This window comes from Drosophila mauritiana, unplaced genomic scaffold (assembly GCF_004382145.1).
Source record: "Drosophila mauritiana strain mau12 unplaced genomic scaffold, ASM438214v1 U_194, whole genome shotgun sequence".
Taxonomy (NCBI): Eukaryota; Metazoa; Arthropoda; class Insecta; order Diptera; family Drosophilidae; genus Drosophila; species Drosophila mauritiana.
This window is the reverse complement of record NW_022881327.1, coordinates 32,580-40,639: the sequence shown is the minus strand read 5'-3', so window position 1 is coordinate 40,639 and position 8,060 is coordinate 32,580. Positions and strand designations below refer to the sequence as shown.

At 36.5% G+C, this 8,060-nt stretch overlaps 3 non-coding genes across 3 annotated transcripts; all 3 read left to right on the top strand.

Moving 5' to 3' along the window:
• The first annotated feature begins 468 nt into the window (after positions 1 to 468).
• Positions 469 to 2,463, top strand: LOC117149318. Its single transcript, XR_004460207.1, has one exon. It is a non-coding gene; the product is annotated as a small subunit ribosomal RNA (ribosomal RNA).
• A 686-nt stretch (positions 2,464 to 3,149) lies between these two features.
• LOC117149316 lies at positions 3,150 to 3,328 on the top strand. Its single transcript, XR_004460205.1, has one exon. It is a non-coding gene; the product is annotated as a 5.8S ribosomal RNA (ribosomal RNA).
• Positions 3,329 to 3,723: 395 nt separating this feature from the next.
• LOC117149321 lies at positions 3,724 to 7,685 on the top strand. The gene has a single exon (XR_004460209.1). It is a non-coding gene; the product is annotated as a large subunit ribosomal RNA (ribosomal RNA).
• The last annotated feature ends 375 nt before the right edge of the window (positions 7,686 to 8,060 follow it).

Below are 8,060 nucleotides of genomic sequence, written 5' to 3'. Positions count from 1 at the left end.
TACCAGAGATATATATGAAAAGAGATAAATTTTAAATTTATCTTCAAAATGCAAATGATTTAACTTAATATTTATATTGGTTAAACAAAAATTGTACATGTGTGGATACAATAATTATGTATGTTGGAAATAAAATGATATTTTATAATGAAATATGTATGTATAAAAAGATAAAATTATAGAAATATATATATTACAATAATTAGATGAAATTCTTGTTATATTGGTAAAACAAGTATAAATTAAAAATGAAAATATGGATTACGAATGCTATATAAAAATGGCCGTAATCGAATGGATTTTTTTACTTATATATTTAAAATTTTACCCAAAGGCGAAATATTGAATTTTATTCAATATAATAAAAATCATGGAATTATATAAAGTGAAAAATCTATATATCTATATATCTATTATATTGCTTATTTCGATTCAAAATATATGAATGGAATATGAAGGAAAAACATTATTCTGGTTGATCCTGCCAGTAGTTATATGCTTGTCTCAAAGATTAAGCCATGCATGTCTAAGTACACACGAATTAAAAGTGAAACCGCAAAAGGCTCATTATATCAGTTATGGTTCCTTAGATCGTTAACAGTTACTTGGATAACTGTGGTAATTCTAGAGCTAATACATGCAATTAAAACATGAACCTTATGGGACATGTGCTTTTATTAGGCTAAAACCAAGCGATCGCAAGATCGTTATATTGGTTGAACTCTAGATAACATGCAGATCGTATGGTCTTGTACCGACGACAGATCTTTCAAATGTCTGCCCTATCAACTTTTGATGGTAGTATCTAGGACTACCATGGTTGCAACGGGTAACGGGGAATCAGGGTTCGATTCCGGAGAGGGAGCCTGAGAAACGGCTACCACATCTAAGGAAGGCAGCAGGCGCGTAAATTACCCACTCCCAGCTCGGGGAGGTAGTGACGAAAAATAACAATACAGGACTCATATCCGAGGCCCTGTAATTGGAATGAGTACACTTTAAATCCTTTAACAAGGACCAATTGGAGGGCAAGTCTGGTGCCAGCAGCCGCGGTAATTCCAGCTCCAATAGCGTATATTAAAGTTGTTGCGGTTAAAACGTTCGTAGTTGAACTTGTGCTTCATACGGGTAGTACAACTTACAATTGTGGTTAGTACTATACCTTTATGTATGTAAGCGTATTACCGGTGGAGTTCTTATATGTGATTAAATACTTGTATTTTTTCATATGTTCCTCCTATTTAAAAACCTGCACTAGTGCTCTTAAACGAGTGTTATTGTGGGCCGGTACTATTACTTTGAACAAATTAGAGTGCTTAAAGCAGGCTTCAAATGCCTGAATATTCTGTGCATGGGATAATGAAATAAGACCTCTGTTCTGCTTTCATTGGTTTTCAGATCAAGAGGTAATGATTAATAGAAGCAGTTTGGGGGCATTAGTATTACGACGCGAGAGGTGAAATTCTTGGACCGTCGTAAGACTAACTTAAGCGAAAGCATTTGCCAAAGATGTTTTCATTAATCAAGAACGAAAGTTAGAGGTTCGAAGGCGATCAGATACCGCCCTAGTTCTAACCATAAACGATGCCAGCTAGCAATTGGGTGTAGCTACTTTTATGGCTCTCTCAGTCGCTTCCCGGGAAACCAAAGCTTTTGGGCTCCGGGGGAAGTATGGTTGCAAAGCTGAAACTTAAAGGAATTGACGGAAGGGCACCACCAGGAGTGGAGCCTGCGGCTTAATTTGACTCAACACGGGAAAACTTACCAGGTCCGAACATAAGTGTGTAAGACAGATTGATAGCTCTTTCTCGAATCTATGGGTGGTGGTGCATGGCCGTTCTTAGTTCGTGGAGTGATTTGTCTGGTTAATTCCGATAACGAACGAGACTCAAATATATTAAATAGATATCTTCAGGATTATGGTGCTGAAGCTTATGTAGCCTTCATTCATGGTGGCAGTAAAATGTTTATTGTGTTTGAATGTGTTTATGTAAGTGGAGCCGTACCTGTTGGTTTGTCCCATTATAAGGACACTAGCTTCTTAAATGGACAAATTGCGTCTAGCAATAATGAGATTGAGCAATAACAGGTCTGTGATGCCCTTAGATGTCCTGGGCTGCACGCGCGCTACAATGAAAGTATCAACGTGTATTTCCTAGACCGAGAGGTCCGGGTAAACCGCTGAACCACTTTCATGCTTGGGATTGTGAACTGAAACTGTTCACATGAACTTGGAATTCCCAGTAAGTGTGAGTCATTAACTCGCATTGATTACGTCCCTGCCCTTTGTACACACCGCCCGTCGCTACTACCGATTGAATTATTTAGTGAGGTCTCCGGACGTGATCACTGTGACGCCTTGCGTGTTACGGTTGTTTCGCAAAAGTTGACCGAACTTGATTATTTAGAGGAAGTAAAAGTCGTAACAAGGTTTCCGTAGGTGAACCTGCGGAAGGATCATTATTGTATAATATCCTTATCGTTAATAAACATTTGTTATAATACAAATAAATACAATTTACCAAAATAAAAATATTACAAAATGATTCCACGGAATCAAAAGTTAAAGTCAAAATAAAATGAAGATGGCTTTTATTTTATATGTGGGGCTTGGCAACCTCATAAAAAGACTTTAACATTATTAATGTTGTTGTGCGTATTTGTGGCAGTACCTACTACAACAATGGCGTTTCCTATAAAAACAAATTCTCGAAAATGGAAATCGAAGAAACTGAACAAAATTTGAAAGTAGAAGTCGAATTAAAATTAAAATAATTTTGAATGTGGTATTCAAAATAAGTGTGTGTGTATATGGACCATAATATACACGCGTTGCGAATATGTATTGTTCATCTATGTTATGAGCATACGTTGGCTAATGCAACAACCTAAAATATACAATGTTTGTACCTGTCATCCATCAGGTTAATGTTTTATATAAATTTTGCAGTATGTGTCACCCAAAATAGCAAACCATAACCAGATTTTTATGATACATAATGCTTATATGAAACTAAGACATATCGCAACATTTATTTTTAGGTATAAAAATAAATTTATTGAAGGAATTGATATATGCCAGTAAAATGGTGTATTTTTAATTTCTTTCAATAAAAACAATATTGATATTATATAAAAATGAATTATAAAACTCTAAGCGGTGGATCACTCGGCTCATGGGTCGATGAAGAACGCAGCAAACTGTGCGTCATCGTGTGAACTGCAGGACACATGAACATCGACATTTTGAACGCATATCGCAGTCCATGCTGTTATGTACTTTAATTAATTTTATAGTGCTGCTTGGACTACATATGGTTGAGGGTTGTAAGACTATGCTAATTAAGTTGTTTATAAATTTTTTATAAGCATATGGTATATTATTGGATTAAATAATGATTTTATTCATAATATTAAAAAAGAAATGAAAAACATTATCTCACATTTGAATGTGAAAAACGAAGAGAAATATTTTCTTTTTCAATCAAATAATACTGAGAAATGTCTAGCATAAAAAATTGAAATATTTTTCATCTAGAATTGTCTCTTATTAATGATTCGGAAAAAGAAAAATCTTGGTTTTGTTATTATTCTTCGTTGGTTCGTTAAATGGATAAAAAATAACTTTGCTTACAAGAACTATTGGAACTATTTATAACGAATTTAATTGATTGTTTTATCATTTATATATAAAGAATTTATGGCAAAAAATAGTTATATATACAACCTCAACTCATATGGGACTACCCCCTGAATTTAAGCATATTAATTAGGGGAGGAAAAGAAACTAACAAGGATTTTCTTAGTAGCGGCGAGCGAAAAGAAAACAGTTCAGCACTAAGTCACTTTGTCTATATGGCAAATGTGAGATGCAGTGTATGGAGCGTCAATATTCTAGTATGAGAAATTAATGATTTAAGTCCTTCTTAAATGAGGCCATTTACCCATAGAGGGTGCCAGGCCCGTATAACGTTAATGATTACTAGATGATGTTTCCAAAGAGTCGTGTTGCTTGATAGTGCAGCACTAAGTGGGTGGTAAACTCCATCTAAAACTAAATATAACCATGAGACCGATAGTAAACAAGTACCGTGAGGGAAAGTTGAAAAGAACTCTGAATAGAGAGTTAAACAGTACGTGAAACTGCTTAGAGGTTAAGCCCGATGAACCTGAATATCCGTTATGGAAAATTCATCATTAAAATTGTAATATTTAAATAATATTATTAAGAATAATGTGCATTTTTTCCATATAAGGACATTGTAATCTATTAGCATATCCCAAATTTATCATAAAATATAACTTATAGTTTATTCCAATTAAATTGCTTGCATTTTAACACAGAATAAATGTTATTAATTTGATAAAGTGCTGATAGATTTATATTATTACAGAGCGTTAATTTTTCGGAATTATATAATGGCATAATTATCATTGATTTTTGTGTTTATTATATGCTCTTGTATGATTAACAATGCGAAAGATTCAGGATACCTTCGGGACCCGTCTTGAAACACGGACCAAGGAGTCTAACATATGTGCAAGTTATTGGGATGTAAACCTAATAGCGTAATTAACTTGACTAATAATGGGATTAGTTTTTTAGCTATTTATAGCTAATTAACACAATCCCGGGGCGTTCTATATAGTTATGTATAATGTATATTTATATTATTTATGCCTCTAACTGGAACGTACCTTGAGCATATATGCTGTGACCCGAAAGATGGTGAACTATACTTGATCAGGTTGAAGTCAGGGGAAACCCTGATGGAAGACCGAAACAGTTCTGACGTGCAAATCGATTGTCAGAATTGAGTATAGGGGCGAAAGACCAATCGAACCATCTAGTAGCTGGTTCCTTCCGAAGTTTCCCTCAGGATAGCTGGTGCATTTTAATATTATATAAAATAATCTTATCTGGTAAAGCGAATGATTAGAGGCCTTAGGGTCGAAACGATCTTAACCTATTCTCAAACTTTAAATGGGTAAGAACCTTAACTTTCTTGATATGAAGTTCAAGGTTATGATATAATGTGCCCAGTGGGCCACTTTTGGTAAGCAGAACTGGCGCTGTGGGATGAACCAAACGTAATGTTACGGTGCCCAAATTAACAACTCATGCAGATACCATGAAAGGCGTTGGTTGCTTAAAACAGCAGGACGGTGATCATGGAAGTCGAAATCCGCTAAGGAGTGTGTAACAACTCACCTGCCGAAGCAACTAGCCCTTAAAATGGATGGCGCTTAAGTTGTATACCTATACATTACCGCTAAAGTAGATGATTTATATTACTTGTGATATAAATTTTGAAACTTTAGTGAGTAGGAAGGTACAATGGTATGCGTAGAAGTGTTTGGCGTAAGCCTGCATGGAGCTGCCATTGGTACAGATCTTGGTGGTAGTAGCAAATAATCGAATGAGACCTTGGAGGACTGAAGTGGAGAAGGGTTTCGTGTGAACAGTGGTTGATCACGAGTTAGTCGGTCCTAAGTTCAAGGCGAAAGCCGAAAATTTTCAAGTAAAACAAAAATGCCTAACTATATAAACAAAGCGAATATAATACACTTGAATAATTTTGAACGAAAGGGAATACGGTTCCAATTCCGTAACCTGTTGAGTATCCGTTTGTTATTAAATATGGGCCTCGTGCTCATCCTGGCAACAGGAACGACCATAAAGAAGCCGTCGAGAGATATCGGAAGAGTTTTCTTTTCTGTTTTATAGCCGTACTACCATGGAAGTCTTTCGCAGAGAGATATGGTAGATGGGCTAGAAGAGCATGACATATACTGTTGTGTCGATATTTTCTCCTCGGACCTTGAAAATTTATGGTGGGGACACGCAAACTTCTCAACAGGCCGTACCAATATCCGCAGCTGGTCTCCAAGGTGAAGAGTCTCTAGTCGATAGAATAATGTAGGTAAGGGAAGTCGGCAAATTAGATCCGTAACTTCGGGATAAGGATTGGCTCTGAAGATTGAGATAGTCGGGCTTGATTGGGAAACAATAACATGGTTTATGTGCTCGTTCTGGGTAAATAGAGTTTCTAGCATTTATGTTAGTTACTTGTTCCCCGGATAGTTTAGTTACGTAGCCAATTGTGGAACTTTCTTGCTAAAATTTTTAAGAATACTATTTGGGTTAAACCAATTAGTTCTTATCAATTATAACGATTATCAATTAACAATCAATTCAGAACTGGCACGGACTTGGGGAATCCGACTGTCTAATTAAAACAAAGCATTGTGATGGCCCTAGCGGGTGTTGACACAATGTGATTTCTGCCCAGTGCTCTGAATGTCAAAGTGAAGAAATTCAAGTAAGCGCGGGTCAACGGCGGGAGTAACTATGACTCTCTTAAGGTAGCCAAATGCCTCGTCATCTAATTAGTGACGCGCATGAATGGATTAACGAGATTCCTACTGTCCCTATCTACTATCTAGCGAAACCACAGCCAAGGGAACGGGCTTGGAATAATTAGCGGGGAAAGAAGACCCTTTTGAGCTTGACTCTAATCTGGCAGTGTAAGGAGACATAAGAGGTGTAGAATAAGTGGGAGATATTAGACCTCGGTTTGGTATCGTCAATGAAATACCACTACTCTTATTGTTTCCTTACTTACTTGATTAAATGGAACGTGTATCATTTCCTAGCCATTATACGGATATATTTATTATATCTTATGGTATTGGGTTTTGATGCAAGCTTCTTGATCAAAGTATCACGAGTTTGTTATATAATCGCAAACAAATTCTTTAATAAAACGATGCATTTATGTATTTTTGATTTGAAAATTTGGTATAACTCCAATTACTCAGGTATGATCCAATTCAAGGACATTGCCAGGTAGGGAGTTTGACTGGGGCGGTACATCTCTCAAATAATAACGGAGGTGTCCCAAGGCCAGCTCAGTGCGGACAGAAACCACACATAGAGCAAAAGGGCAAATGCTGACTTGATCTCGGTGTTCAGTACACACAGGGACAGCAAAAGCTCGGCCTATCGATCCTTTTGGTTTAAAGAGTTTTTAACAAGAGGTGTCAGAAAAGTTACCATAGGGATAACTGGCTTGTGGCGGCCAAGCGTTCATAGCGACGTCGCTTTTTGATCCTTCGATGTCGGCTCTTCCTATCATTGTGAAGCAAAATTCACCAAGCGTTGGATTGTTCACCCATGCAAGGGAACGTGAGCTGGGTTTAGACCGTCGTGAGACAGGTTAGTTTTACCCTACTAATGACAAAACGTTGTTGCGACAGCATTCCTGCGTAGTACGAGAGGAACCGCAGGTACGGACCAATGGCACAATACTTGTTCGAGCGAACAGTGGTATGACGCTACGTCCGTTGGATTATGCCTGAACGCCTCTAAGGTCGTATCCGTGCTGGACTGCAATGATAAATAAGGGGCAATTTGCATTGTATGGCTTCTAAACCATTTAAAGTTTATAATTTATTTTATAAACGACAATGGATGTGATGCCAATGTAATTTGTAACATAGTAAATTAGGAGGATCTTCGATCACCTGATGCCGCGCTAGTTACATATAAAAGCATTATTTAATACAATGACAAAGCCTAGAATCAATTGTAAACGACTTTTGTAACAGGCAAGGTGTTGTAAGTGGTTGAGCAGCTGCCATACTGCGATCCACTGAAGCTTATCCTTTGCTTGATGATTCGATAAATAAATGATTTTTCCTGTAGCCAAACAAACACCTCGTCATCAATTTAGTGACGCATATGATATTGTCCCTATCATATAATTTTTGATATAAAGACTTTAAAGAATTCTATCACGTTGCCAAATACCTCGTCATCAATTTAGTGACGCATATGATATTGTCCCTATCATATAATTAATATAAAGACTTTAATGAATTGTGTCAAGTTGCCAAACACCTCGTCATCAATTTAGTGACGCATATGATATTGTCCCTATCATATAATTTTTGATATAAAAACTTTAAAGAATTGTATCAAGTTGCCAAATACCTCGTCATCAATTTAGTGACGCATATGATATTGTCCCTATCATATAATTAATATAAAGACTTTA